Below are 15,879 nucleotides of genomic sequence, written 5' to 3' on the forward strand. Positions count from 1 at the left end.
AAGGTTTGTTCTTGGTGTTGTACATTCTTTGGGTTTTGGCACATATTTAATGACATGTATCCACCATGATATTATCATACAGAATAACTTCACTGCCCTAAAATTCCTGTGCTCCTATTCATTCCTCCCACCCTCCCAACTCTTGGCAATCACTGATCTTTTTTACCATCTCCATAGTGTTGTTTTTTCCAAAACGTCCTATAGTTGGGCTCATACATTATGTAGCCTTTCCAGATTGGCTTCTTTCACCTAGTAATATGCCATTTAAATTTCCTCCATGCTGGGGCACCTAGCTGGCTGTCAGTAGAGCATGCAACTCGATCTTGGCCTGTGAGTTCAAACCCCACCCACGTTGGGTGTAGAGCTTACTTTTACTTATTTTATAATATTTTATTTTTGAGAGAGAGAGTTGGGGAGGGGTAGAGAGGCAGGGGGGACAGAGGATCTGAAGTGGGCTCTGCCGCTGACAGCAGAGAAACTGATATGGGGCTTGAACTCACAAATGGTGAGTTCATGTCCTGAGCCGAAGTCAGACACTCAACAAACCAAGCACCCAGTTGCCCATGTAGAGCTTACTTAAAAAAATTTTTTCCTCCATGTCTTTTCATGGCTTGATAGCTCATTTTTTATACTGCTGAACAATATTCCATTGTCTGGTTGTATCACAGTTTATTTATCCAATCGCCTACTGAAGGACATTTTGGCTGCTTCTAAACTTTGGCAATTATGAATAAAGCTGCTATAAATAACTATGTGCAGGTGTTTGTAGGGACATACATTTTCAACTCATTTGGATAAATGCCAAGAACTGCAGGATTGTGTAAGAGAATGTTGTGTATTGTGTGAAACTGTCAAATCGCCTTCCAAAATGGCTGTACTATTTTTGTATTCCCATCATCAATGAATAACAGTTCCTGTGGCTCCACATCCTCACCAGCATTTTGTGTCACTAGTATTTTGGATGTTCACCATTCTAACAGATGTGTAGTGAAATCTCATTGTTACTTTAATGTGAAATTCATTAACAGCACACGATATTGAACACCTTTTCATACATTTATTTAATCATCTATATATCTCCTTTGATGAGGTGTCTGTCCAGATATATTACCCATGTTTTAACTGTATTATTTGTTTTCTTATAGTTGAGCTTTAAGAATTCTTTGTATATATTGATAACAGTTCTTTTTTTAAATTTTTTTTTTTAATTTTTTCAATATATGAAGTTTATTGTCAAATTGGTTTCCATAGATAACAGTTCTTTTTCAGAGGTGTCCTTTAAAAATATTTTCTCCTAGTCTGTGGCCTATTGTCTCATTTTCTTGACTATCTTTCACAGATCAACAGTTTTTATTTGAATGATATCCAGCTTATTATTATTTTTTATCATGGATTGGTGTTATATCTAAAAAGTTATCATATCCCTAAGGTTATCTAGGTGCTGAATCTCACAAAATCATTTTCTGGATCATCTGATATAATCATATGATTTTTTTTTGTTTAGTATGTTGGTATGGTGGATTACATTTAATAATTTTCAAATATTGAACCAGCCTTGCATATTTGGGATAAATCCTACTTGGCTGTGGTGTATGATTCTTTTTATGTGTTTTTTATTAGATTTGCTAATATTTTCTTGGGGGTTTCTGCATCTTTTGTGAGATAATTGTCTATAGTTGTCTTTCTTGTAATGTCTTTGTCTGGTTTTGATATTAATGTTGACCGCATAGAATGAGTTAGGAAGTATTCTCTCTGCTTCTATCTTCCACAAGAGATTGCAAAGAATTGGTATAAATTTTTCCTTAAATGTTTGGTAGAATTCACCAGTGAAACCATCTGGATCTGATGTTTTATGTTTTTGAAAGTTAATTTTGATTCAATTTTTAAAACAGATCTAGGCCTGGAGTGCCTGGGTGGCTCAGTCAGTTAAGCGCCTGAGTTTTGATTTCAGCTCAGTTCATCTCTCACAGTGAGATCAAGCTCTGTGTCAGGCTTTGTGCTGACAGTGGGGAGCTTGCTTGAGATTCTCTCTCTATCCCTCTACCCTCAAAATAAATAAATTAATTAAAAAAAATTCTTTTACACAGATATAGGCCTATTCAGATTGTCTATTTCTTCTTGTGTGTGTTTTAGTAGATTGTTTCTTTGAAGGAATTGATCCATTTTATCTAAATTACCCAATTTATGAACATATGGTTTTTCATAGCAGTCACTCATATCTTTTTAATACCCATGGGGTCTATAATGGTATTCCTTATTTCTGATATTAGTAATTTGTGTCCTCTCTTTTTCTTAGTTTGGTTTGAGATTAATAAAAATAAATCTCTTCATTTATCTTTTCAAAGAACCAGCTTTTGGTTTTGTTGATGTTCTAGATTGATATCTTGTTTTCAAATTCACCTATTTCTGCTCTATTTTTTTTTTTTCTTGTGCTTACTTTGGATTGAATTTGCTCTTCTTTTTCTAGTTTCCTAAGATGAAATCCTAGAGAATTAATTTTAGATTTTTCTCCTTTTCTAATATATGCATTTCATGCTATAAATTTCTCTCCATGCATGGCTTTTGCTTCATCCCACAAACTTTGGTAAGTTGTTTTTTTCATTTTCATTTAGTTAAAAATATTTTAAAATTTCTCTTGAGATCCTTTCTTTTTGACTCATATGTTAATTAGAAGTGTGTTGTTGATCTCAAAAGTATCCGGGGATTTTCCAGATAGCTTTCCATTATAGATTCCTATTTTAATTCCATCGAGTCCGAGAGGAGATACTGTATTATTTCTATTCTTTTAAACTTGTCAAGGAACGTTTTTGTTGTTGTTGTTAAGGTGTGTTTTGTGGCCAGGCCATGTCTATGTTGGTGAATGTTCCATGTGAGCTTGGGAAGAATGTATATTTTGCTGTTGGTGGATAGTCAGTATCTATTCATAATAGCTACCAGTTGATTGATAGTGTTGTTGCCTTCAACTATATCCTTACTGATTTTCTGCCTAATGGATCTGTCCATTACTGGTAGAGGGCTGTTGAAGTATTCAGCTATAATAGTGGATTTATCTATTTCTTCTTGCATTTCTATTGGTTTTTGCCTCACATATGTTGACACTGTTGCTAGGTGCAAACACATTATAGATTGTTATGTCATTTTCAAGAATTGATCCCTTTGTCATCATGAAATGCTCCTTCTTATCCCTGATAATTTTTCTTGCTCTGAAGTCTGGTCTGTCTGAAATACTGCTGCTCTTACTTTCTTATTAATATTAACATGTTATATCTTTATTCCTTTCTCTTTAGCCTATATGTGTCCTTATATTTGAAGTTGGTTTCTTGTAGACAACAAATAGTTGGGTCTTGTATTTGAATCCACTGTGACAGTCTCTAGCTTTTACTTAGTGTATTTAGACAACCTATGTTTATTGATACAGTTAATACCTACCATATTTGTTACCGTATTCTACTCATTGCCATTGTTTTTTGTTTCTATTTTTGTCTTCCACTTTTTTCTGTGGTTTTAATTATTTTTATATTATTCCACTTTCTTTCTTTTCTTAGCATATCAATTATACTTCTTTTTTGCTTTTTTCACAGTCACCCTAAAATTTGCAAGATACATTTACAACTAATCCAAATCCATTTTCAAATAACACTATACTACTTCACAGGTAGTGAAAGTACCTTATAATAACAGAGTATTTCTAATTTCTTAACCCTCTCCCTTGTATCATTGCTGTCATTCATTTCTCTTATACATAAGCTGCAGTCACTGAATTTACTGTTTTGAACAAACTGTTACCTGTTAGATAGTTAAGAATAAGAAAAATAGGGGCACCTGACTGGCTCAGTCAGTGGAGCATGTGACTTTTGATCTCAGGGTTGTAAGTTCAAGTCCCATGTTGGATGTACTTAAAAATAAAATCTTTAAAAAATTTTAAAAATGAATAAGAAAAATGAAATTTTTAATTTTACCTTCACTTCTTCCTTCTCTAATACTATTCCTTTTTTTTTAATGTAAGTCTGGGTTTCTGACCTGTATCATTTTCCTCTTTTCTGAATAACTTCTTTTAACATTTCTTGCAAGGCAGGTCTACTGGCAACAAATACCCTCAGTTCCTGTTTGCCTGAGAAAGATTTATTCTCTTGCACTTCTGAAGGATAATTTTTCTGGGTATAAAATTCTAGGTTGGGGTGCATCTGAGTGGCTCAGTCGGTTGAGCATCCAACTTTGGTTCACATCGTGATCTTGTGGTTTGTGGGTTCGAGCCCTGCATCTGGCTCTGCGCTGACAGTTCGGAGCCTGGGGCCTGCTTTGGATTCTGTGTCCCCCCCTCTCTCTGCACCTCCTCCACTCACTCTCTGTCTCTCCCTCTCTCTCAAGAATAAATAAACATCATAAAATTCTAGGTTGGTATAGTTCTTTTCCTCTCAATATGTTCAATATTTTATTCCACTCTTTTTCCTTAAATGCTTTCTGAGAAGAAGTCAGATGTAATTTTTATCTTTGCTCCTCTATAGGTAAGATCTTTTCTTCATCTTTGTCTTTCTACAGTTTGAATATGATATGCCTAGCTGTAGTGTTACTTTGGCATTTATCCTTAGTGTCCTCTGAGAGTCTTGGATCTGTGGTTTGGTATCTGACATTGGTTTTGGGAAACTCAGTCATTATTACTCCAAATATTTCTTCTATTACTTTCTCACTTTCTTCCTCTTCTTATATCCCATTGTATGTATATTATACTTTTTGTAGTTGTCTCATAATGTTTGAATATTCTGTTCCTTTTTGTTTGTTTGTTTGTTTTTCTTTTCTCTCTACTTTTCTGTTTGGAAGTTTCTGTTGACATATCCTTAAACTCAAGGATTCTTCCCTCAGCCATATCTAGTATACTAATGAGCTCATCAAAGCCATTCTTCATTTATGTTAAGTGTTTTTGGTCTCTAACATTTCTTTTTTATTATTTCTTATAATTTCCATCTCTCTGCTTATATTACTGACCTGTTTTTGCATGTTGTCTGTTTTTTTTTTTCTACTAGAATTCTTAGTTATTTTAAATTGATGGTCTGATAATTCCAATCCCTGCCATATCTGACTCTGATTCTGATACTTGCTCTGTCTCTTTAACCTGTGTTTTTGTTTTGGGTTTTGTTAGGTTGCCTTTTAGCATGCCTTATAATTTTTTGTTGAAAGCAAGACATGATGTACTAGGTGAAATAACATATGGTAAATAGGCCTTAGTAATGTGGTGATAAGGTGTGGGGGGGAGAGGAAACTGTTCTATAGACCTATGATTAGGCCTCAGTTTTATAGTGAATCTGTGACTCTGGATTATAAACTTCACAAGTGCTTCTCAGTAGCCCCCTTCCCAACCTTCAGAGGGATAGGATGGCTAGAGGAAGTGCAAGTTGGGTATTTTCCTCCCCCAAGTCAGTTCAATGCTAATAAAACCCCAACAGAATAGGTTCTGGGAAAACACTGTCTCTAAACTGTGGCTGGTTCTAGGGTGTTGACAGTTTGGGGAGATCCAGTAAAATCAGGAAGGAAGGGGTGGACCCAGAACACAAGGCATACTCTGACTGGGGGTAGGGACTCTACCCAACTTTCCCAGCCTAGAGCAGGATCATACCTATCCTGGGCTTGGTACTGCATCTAATGCTTTGCTGGGATTAGACCATTCCACTACCTCTAATTTTAATTTCCAGCTGTTGTGAATTTCCAGCAAAGTTCAAGCTTTGCAGCAAAATTTCAAGCTGTGTAATTTCCAGCAGTTCTCAGGATCTACAAGAATCATGACCCTAAAAAATTCAGAAAAGGATGTATAATTTTTCATGATATAAGGCAACAAAAATTACAATCTAAAGTCTAGAGGTTTGTAAAATTAATTTTGCCCACTGTTGGACAGGAGCTTAAATCCCAGGAACAACAGGAGTTCAGCATTATTGATGAATATTAGCTTGACCATTTTGTTTTCCACCATGATAAACATCGACAAAGCAGAGATTTTCTTTGTCAGTGGACTGTGTAGAATATACTACCATTCTCTTATTCTCTGTTCACCATAACTTCTTCTGATATCCAGGTTAAATATTGGAGAAGTGTGCCTCAGGCCAGGAACTGATCAAAAGAATAATCTCAAAATGTCCTCTTTTCCTTCCAAAGAAGAATAATCTTTCCCTGGAAGGAATTCAAAAGAAATGAGAAGGTGTAGAAGAAAGATGCAAGTCCCATGAAGCTCAAGTCTTGAAGCAGCTTGCTGAGAGGGTAAAACATAGGAAAGAAGTGCTTCAGAAAACAACAGAAGAGAACAACAACTTCAGTCAAATGTCCTACTCTGGTACTGGTTCCCAAGGAAATTTTTGCTTGTAGGTCTCTGCTCCACTATGTTGTGATTCTGTTTTTCTATCTGTCCATCTCTCCAAACTTTGTTGTAGTAGTTTGTCCTTTGGTCTCAATTCTCTGATGGATCTAAGAAGAGTTGTTGAGTTTTAGTTTGTTCAGCTTTTTACGTGTTGTTAGGATACAGTGATGACTTCCAAGTTACTTACATGCTGACTGAAAATATAGAGCTATTTAAAAGGGAGGAAAAGATGGCAGCAGAGTAAGAGGACCCTAGGTTCACCTCATTTTACAAATGCAACTAGATAATTATCAAATCATCTTAAATACCCCAGAAATTGGCCTGAAGACTGGCAGAACAAGCTCTACAACTAAAGGTAGAGAAGAGGCTACATCAAAGAATATAGGGGGATGCCTGGGTGGCTCAGTTGGCTGAGCATCCGACTTCAGCTTAGGTCCTATCTTGTGGTCTGTGAGTTCGAGCCCCATGTCAGGCTCTGTGCCAACAGCTCAGAGCCTGCAACCTGCTTTGGATTCTGTGTCTCCCTCTCTCTCTGCCTCTCCCCTGTTCATACTCTGTCTCTCTCTCAAAAATAAAATAAAAACAAAAAATTAAAAGGAAAAAGAAGGTAGGAAGCATAGAGATACAGTTTGGGAGAGAAACAGATCATGGCTACCACAATGGGGAGGGAAACATGGTTGTGGAGAAGGGCAAGAGATGGAATAGCACACAGAAGAGTGCACAGGGGAAACAAATCCTCATAGCAATTGGCTTGGAAAGTGAGAAGGGCCAAATTTCATGAGTTCTTACAACCAGCAATGCTTAATGCCTGGAACTTTAAAGCTCAGATAGAGCCCATAGCGCATTGGGACTGCTCTTGGAGAAGAAGGCAGGACAAAGAGCCTACGGACACACAGCATGGAAACAGCAATCTGAAGAGCACCTGGGGCATACAGTGGGTAGGTTATTTGCTCAGCTCAGAGCAAGTCCCAGAGAGGTAGCATTTACAGAGAGGCCCCCTCCAGGAACGAAGGAACTGGCAGGTACCATTTCCCTCCCCTACCTCTCAGCATAAGCACAGGGCCACTTGCAGGAACTAGTGTAGAAAAGACGCCTTGCCTACACCAAGCCCCACCTCCCTACACTCCGGTGAAACTGCCCATCCCAGTTAGGCTTGCCTGAGTCCCAGTGCAACAGGTTCCTTCCTCCAAAGACCCGCCCAAATCCCCGCCACAACACATTTCCTAATGCAGAAGTTTTGCAGGGCCTCAGTTCTGGTGGCAGTGGTGACACGTCTCATCTTACAAGCAGAGCAGAGCACACCTAGTTAAAACCCATCACATTCAGGCCAGGAACCAAACACTGCCCACGAGAGCAAAGAGAACCTCTGCAGGGGCACCTGGGTGGCTCAGTCAGTTGAGCGTCTTTGGCTCAGGTCATGATCTCATGGTTCATGAATTTGAGCCACACGTCCAGCTCTGTGCTGACAGCTCAGAGCCTGGAGCCTGCTTCAAGTTCTGTGTCTCCCTAGCTCTGTCCTTCCCCCCACCACTCTCTCTCAAAAATAAATAAACATTAAGAAAAAAATTTTTTTTAAAAAGAGAGCCTCTGCAGATGACTGACCTGAAGGATAAAGTGGCCAAGACACAATAGCACAGCACATGCAGCACACACTGGAGACACTTCCTGAAACACCAGGCCCTGGGAAACAGGGGTCACTACACAGCAGGGCACTACAGGTCCTCTTCCTCATAAGACAATTATCCTCAAGAACAGGAGATGTAGCTGATTATCCTAACATATAAAAGTAGGCACAGAGACTTAGACAAAATGAGAAGACAGAGAAATTAGTCCCAAGTGAAAAAACAGGACAAAGCCACAGCCAGAGATCTAAGTGAAACAGATATAAGTAAAATGCCTGATGGAATACTTAAAGCAATGATCATAAGGATACTCACTGGACTTGAGAAAAGAGTGGAAGACAACAGTAAGACCCTTAACCCAGAAATAAAAAAGAACCAACCAGAGACGAAGAGTACAATAAACAAGTTTCGAAACACTTGATGTAATGAGCAGCAGGATGGAAGAAACAGAGGAACGAATTAATGATCTAGAAGACAGAGTAATGGAAAGTAATCAAACTGAACGAAGGAGAGAAAAAATATGCAAAATGAGAATAGACATAGGGAACTCAGTGATGCTATCAAATGTAATAACACTGGTATTTTAGGAGTCCCAGAAGAAGAGAGAAAACGGGGTAGAAAATATACTTCAAAAAATAATAGCTGAAAACTTCCCTAATCTGGGGAAGAAAACAGATATCCAGATTTAAGAGGCACAGAGAACACCCAACCAAATCAACAAAAGAAGATCCTCACCAAGACATATTGTAATTAAGCTGGCAAAATATAGTGATAAAGAAAAAAATTGAAAAGCAGCAAGAGAAAAGAGAACAGTAACACAGGAAGGTAAACCCCATAAGGTTATTAGCAGGTTTTTCAGCAAAAACATTCTAACCCAGAAGGGAGTGGCATAATATATTCAAAGTACTGAATGGGAAAAATCTGCAGCCAAGAATACTCTATCCAGCAAGGTTTATCCATTCAGAATGGAAGGGAAAATACAGTTTCCTAGATGAACAAAAACTAAAGGAGTTCATGACCACTAAACCAGCCCTGTAAGAAATATGAAAGGGGATGCTTTGAGTGGAAAGACCCAAGTAACTGTATCAAGATAGGAAACATAAAATTGGAAAAAATGAATATTTCTGTAAAAATCAGTCAAGGAACTCACAAAATAAAAGGATATAAAATATGACAATATATATCTCAAACATGGGGAGGAGAGGAGTAAGGAATGAGTTCAAACTAAAATGACTATAACTTATAATATAGACTGCTATTTGCAGAAGATGCTATATACAAACCTAATGGTAACCACAAATCAGAAACCACTAATCAATGTGTAAAGAATAAGAGAAAGAAATGCAAATATATCACTAAAGAAAACCAGCAAACCATGAAAGAGAGAAAGACAAGAAAGGACCAGAGAAAATCTTCAGAAACAATCACAAAACAAGTAATAGAACAGCAATAAATAGGTATCTATCAATAATTACTTTGAATATAAATGAACTAAACATTCCAATCAAAAGGCATAGGGTGACAGAATGAATAAAAACAAACAACCAAAAAAGATCCATCTGTGAGCTGCCTACAAGAGACTTATTTTAGACCTAAGGACACCTGCAGATTCAAAGTGTGGGGATGGAGAAACATCAATCATGCAAATAGATGTCAAAAGAAAGCTGGAAAAACATTACTTATATTGGACAAAACAGACCTTAAAACAAAAAGACAATGGGAATGCAATCTGGTGCAGCCACTCTGGAAAACAGTATGGAGGTTCCTCAAAACTCTGAAAATAGAAACTACCCTATGACCCAGCAATTGCACTACTAGGTATTTATCCAAGGGATACAGGTGTGCTGTTTCGAAGGGACACATGCACCCTAATGTGTATAGCAGCACTATCAACAATAGCCAAAGTATGGAAAGAGCCCAAATGTCCATCGGTGAATGAATGGATAAAGAAGATGTGGTATGTGTGTGTATACACACACACACACACACACACACACACACACACACACACACTGGAGTATTACTCGGCAATCAAAAAGAATGAAATCTTACCATTTGCAACTACGTGCATGGAACTAGAGGGTATTATGCTAAGTGAAATTAGTCAGTCAGAGAAAGACAAAAATCATATGACTTCACTCATATGAGGACTTTAAGAGACAAAACAGATGAGCATAAAGGAAGGGAAACAAAAAGAATATAAAAACAGGGAGGGGGACAAAACATAAGAGATTCATAAATATGGAGACCAAACAGAGGGTTACTGGAGGGAGTGTGGGAGTGGGTATGGGCTAAATGGGTAAAGGGCACTAAGGAATCTACTCCTGAAATCATTGTTGCACTATATGCTAACTAATTTGGATGTAAATTTTTAAAAAATTAAATTAAAAATTAAAATAAATAAATAAAACAAAGAGACAAAAAGGACAATATAATAATATCCAAATAAGCCACTCGTTAGATTTGCCTCTGAGATATTCCATCCAAATGTCTATGCAGATGATAGTATATGTCTGGACATACTTCAGAACCATTGGAGTCCAACCTATGACGTGTCTTCTAGTTTAACATCCATACAGTCGCTATTGGATGAACCCAATCCCAATAGTCCACCAAACAACTAGGCTGCTCACCTGTACCAGGAGAACAAACAGGAATATGAAAAACGTGTTTCTGCATGATTGTTGACCCGGGTGCAGCAAAAGAAGAGGCTGGTCAAAAGAAAAATATATAATAATGTGTTTGTCACCTTCCTATTCTTCAGTGTCATTACATTTACTTTATTAAAAGGAAAATAGTTGTTAAAAAGAGGGGGGGGGAGCAATCCAACAGGAAAATATAACAATCATAAATATTTTTGCACCCAACATAAAAGCATCCAAATACATAAAACAGTCAGTAACAAACATAAAGGAACTAATCAATAATAATACAACAATATTAGGGGACTTTAACACTCCACTTACATCAATGGACATATCATCTAAACAGAGAATCAACAAGGAAACAATGCCTTTGAATGACCCACTGGACTAGATGGACTTAACAGATATATTGAGAACATTCCATTCCCAAAGAGCAGAATACACATTATTTTCAAGTGCACATGGAACATTCTCAAGAATATATACATATTAGGCCACAAAACAAGCCTCAACATATTCAAGAAGATAAAGGTCATACCACAATGTATGAAACTAGAAGTCAACCATAAGAAAAAAATATGGAAAGACCATAAATACATGAAAGTTAAATAAATGCTGCTAAACAATGAATGGGTCAACAGGGAAATGTAAAAAGAAATTAAAAAGTACATGGAAACAACTGAAAGTGAAAACACAATGGTCCAAAACATTTGGAATGCAGCAAAGGTGGTTCTAAGAGGGAAGTTTACAGCAATACAGGCCTACCTCGAGAAGCAAGAAAAATCTCAAATAAACACCTAAACTTACACCTAAAGGAGCTACCAAAAGAACAACCAACAAAACCTAAAACAGCAGAAAGATTAGATCACAAATAAACTGTACAGAAATTAAAAACAAAACAAAACAAAACAAAAAACAAAAACAGAATAGATCAATGAAACCAGAAGCTGGTTCTTCAAAAACAATCAATAAATTTGATAAACTTCTAGCCAGACTTGTCAAGAAAAAAAGAGAAAGGACTCAAATAGATAAAGTCACTAATGACAGAGGATAAATACAAAAATATAGAAATACAAATAATTATAAAAGAATATAAGAGAAAAACTATATGCCAACAAATTGAACAACCTGGAAGAAATGTATAAGTTTCTAGAAACATATAACCTACCAAAACTGAAACAGTAAGAAATAAAAAATTTGAACCAGCAAAAAAATTGAATCAGTAATCAAAAAGCTCCTGGGGTGGCCTGGGCGACTCAGTTGGTTAAGCATCCAACTTTGGCTCAGGTCATGATGATCTCATGGTTCATGGGTTTGAGCCCGCATCAGGCTCCTGGGAGCTGCTTCAGATTCTGTCTCCCTCTCTCTCTGCCCATGCTCTGTTCATGCTCTGTCTCCTTCTGTCTCTCAAAGATAAATAAATAAACGTTAAAAAACAAACAAACAAACAAACAAACAAACAAAAAAACCCTCCTAACAAAAGTCCAGAGCCAGATTGCTTCACAGGTGAATTCTAACAAACATTCAAAGAAAAGTTAATACCTATTCTTCTCAAACTATTCCAAAAAATAAAAAAGGAAGGAAAACTTACAAATTCATTCTATGAGGTCAGCATTACCCTGATACCAAAACCAAATAAAGACACTACAAAAAATAAATAAATAAATAAAAGAACTAAAGGCCAATATCTCTGATGGACACATATAGATGCAAAAATCCTCAACAAAATACTAGCAAAGCAAATCCAACAATACATTAAAAAAATCATTCACCACAATCAAGTGGGATTTATTCCTGGGTTGCAAGGGTGGTTCAATATTCAAAAATCATCAACGTGATACGTCACATCAATAAGAGAAAGGAAAAGAACCATATGATCATTACACAGACATAGAAAAAGCATTTGACAACGTACAACATCCATTCGTGGTAAAAACCTCAATGACTAGGTTTAGAGGCAATATACCTCAACATAATAAAGACTGTATATGAAAAACCCACAGCTAACATCATTCTCAGTGGGGAAAAACTGAGAGCTTTTCCTCTAAGGTCAGGAACAAGATAAGGGTTCCGCTCTCACCACTTCTACTCAACAGAGTACTGGAAGTCCTAGCCACAGCAATCAGAAAACAAAAAGAAACAAAAGGCATCCAAATCAGTAACAAAGCAAAACTTCCACTACTTGCAGATGACGTGATACTATATATAGAAACCCCTAAAGACTCCACCAAAAAACTGCTAGAACTGATGAACAAATTCAGTAGTCACAAGATACAAAAATCAATGTACAGAAATCTTCTGTTGTATTTCTATACACTGAATAATGAAGCAGTGGAAAGAGAAACTAAGAAAACAATCCAATTTACAATTGCGCTAAAAATAAGATACCTAGGAATAAACCTAATCAAAGAGGTATAAGACCTATACTCTGAGAACTATAAAACACTAAGGAAAGAAATTGAAGATGACACAAAGAAATGGAAAGACTTTCCATACTCATGGATTGGAAGGCTGTTAAAATGTCTATATTACCCAAAGCAATCTACACATTTAATGCAATCCCTATCAAAATACCAACAACATTTTTCACCGAACTAGAGCAAATAATCCTGAAATGTGTATGGAACCACAAAAGACCCTGAGTAGCCAAAGCAATCTTGAAAAAGAAAAACAAAGCTTGGGGCACCTGGGTGGCTCAGTTGGTAAAGGATCCAACTCTTGATTTTGGCTCATGTCATAATTTCATGGTTCGGTTCATGGGATCGAACCCTGTGTTGCCCTGCACTGTGACTATTGGTGCACAGCCTGCTTGGGATCCTCTCTCTCTCTGCCCCTCACCCACTCGTTCTCCCTTTCTCTTTCTCTCCCTCTCTCTCTCTCTCTCTCTCAAAAATAAATAAACTTAAAAAATTTTTAATAAATAAATAAAACGGAAGAGTGGAAGAGAAGACAATGAGCTTAAAAAGGGATAAATTATTTGCAGTGAAATTGAACAATTTCACAAATGGTTACTAAGGCATTCTAGAAGATTATAGTCATCAACAGGTAGATAGCAACAGTCTCCTGTGATTTGCATGCTTTGAAGAGAGAAGCAGGGGAGTTCCCACAGCTATAATTGCTCTAACCATTCTGTCTGAGCATGTTGGCAATTAAATTTAGAGGCATTTCAGCTCAAACTGGCTAAAAAACAAGTAAATCGTTCAAATAAATAAAAAGGTTCAACTATTGTATTAGTACATTATATTTGGATAAATGTTATGATACAAAGGATAGATCTTGATGATATTATTTCTTCAAGCTCATGATTTGATTACATTCATTCACTTATTCATTCAACAAACTGAGTCCTTAAGATGTGCACACACTGTGCTAGAAACAAACATAATTAAGAACAGTCCCTGCCAGCAAGGCACTTAACCTAGTTAGAGAGCCAGGCACATAAATGGCAACTTAGAAAAACAATGTGGGACATGGAATGATAGACAGGTACACAGGGTACAGAAAGATAAGAAAAGACACCCAATATAGTATGGAGCAGGAAGGAAGGAAGAGGAAAGAAAGAGACCAAGAAAGGCTTCTAGAACACAGTGGTACCTGAACAGAATATTAACAAGTCTAGCTACTCCTCCTATAAATCTCATAGATTATGAATAATGTATTTTCTATTCCTCTTTTAGCCAAGTTCTAAAGGCTGTGAATTCAAGAGATGAGAACTAGAAATAACTGGATAATGTAGGAAGGCAGGCATATTTTCTACAGAAATAATGAGGCCTCCGCAAGCAAGCAGGAGAGGTAACATGCAGCTTTATAGAGGTGTTGCAGGGTTTAAAGCCTCTGCAATGTTTATGCATTATAGCAGGAGTAAGTCTGCTTAGGCATCTGATCAAAAACATATTGGGGCACCAGTAAATAAATACCACTGCCATGAAATGATATGGTGATGTTTCGGTGGCATTCTGTTCTTCAGACTTTCCAGGACTAAAGAGCTTCTGCAATCGCTCACATAGCTACAGCGGATATTACATTTAGAATCTGAAAGTGGGCGCTAGAAAAAAAGTCAAGATCAGCGTGTAGAACCTTTAATTCACAGAGGAGGAATCTGCAAGGAAACTTCATGCCTGAGGTCATTAGGCTACTACTGAGATGAAACCAGGATGCAGGTCTAGGTCATTTATTTATTCATTAAAAAAATTAAATGAAATCTAAGTGCCCAGGCTATTTGTTAGGTACAGAGTAAGAAACTTATACTCATTGATACGTCCCTACTCTCTCCCACCCAACCTCCTACCACAAATATCATACAGTTTCACTCAGAAATACTTTCGATGCCTTCAAAATATAAATACTTTTAATAAAACCTACATATCATTCCTTAATTTGCTAAATACCATCAAATATCCAGTTAAGGGGCGCCTGGGTGGCGCAGTCGGTTAAGCGTCCGACTTCAGCCAGGTCACGATCTCGCGGTCCGTGAGTTCGAGCCCCGCGTCAGGCTCTGGGCTGATGGCTCGGAGCCTGGAGCCTGTTTCCGATTCTGTGTCTCCCTCTCTCTCTGCCCCTCCCCCGTTCATGCTCTGTCTCTCTCTGTCCCAAAAATAAATAAAAAACGTTGAAAAAAAAATCAAATATCCAGTTAATATTGGAAGTGTCTAGTCATCAAAATGAGTTTTTATGATTATTTATGCAAATTGGATCCAAATTGGATAGAAAACATTGTACAATAAAAGTTTCTTTGTTATCATTATTTGTTGAGGAAATAAGGTCTTTAGCTAGTAGAATTCTCCAGTCTAGATTTTGCTGATTGTGACCTTAGTTTTCATTGAACATGTACCTCTACCTTCCAATCTTTTTTTTTTTAACTTCCATAAACTAGTACTTCGATCTAGTAGCTTGATCACATTCAGGTTCAATTTTTTGACAAAAATACTTCACAGGTGGCTCTATGTACTTGCTATCATATTATCTCAGGAGGCATGTAATTAATGTCTGGTTGTCTTTCTGTGATGTTACGATTAATCAGCAGGTGTTGCCAGACTGATCCATCCATTCTAAAATTCCAAGGTGCTATGTTAGATAGATTGTTCAGACGAGGCCTTCCTGAGGAAGTGACTTTTAAGCTGTGACTTAAAAGATGAAAAGGAGCCAGTTGTGCAGAGTAAAGGGGAGTGTAGCAGCTGGAGGCCCTGAAATGAGAAAGAGCTTGCCATATACCTAGTCACCCCCTCAGGATCGGCAGAGCTTCTCTTTCTATTCTCCATTACTTCCAGTA

General features: G+C 37.2%; 1 long non-coding RNA gene across 6 annotated transcripts in view; it reads right to left on the reverse strand.

Annotated features, from left to right (window-relative positions):
- The window catches only part of LOC132691697 (uncharacterized), a 56,025-nt gene that overhangs the window by 38,237 nt on the left and 1,909 nt on the right, over window positions 1–15,879 (reverse strand). The window contains exon 2 of one of the 6 annotated variants that reach the window (XR_014137634.1): window positions 10,599–10,676. The exons of the other annotated variants lie outside the window; for them this stretch is intronic. This is a non-coding gene — a long non-coding RNA (uncharacterized LOC132691697). The remainder of the gene's footprint in view (window positions 1–10,598; window positions 10,677–15,879) is intronic. 6 annotated transcript variants of the gene reach the window in all.

The sequence above is a fragment of the Panthera onca genome, chromosome B1, assembly GCF_046562875.1.
Source record: "Panthera onca isolate mPanOnc1 chromosome B1, mPanOnc1 haplotype 2, whole genome shotgun sequence".
In the NCBI taxonomy this organism is placed as follows: Eukaryota; Metazoa; Chordata; class Mammalia; order Carnivora; family Felidae; genus Panthera; species Panthera onca.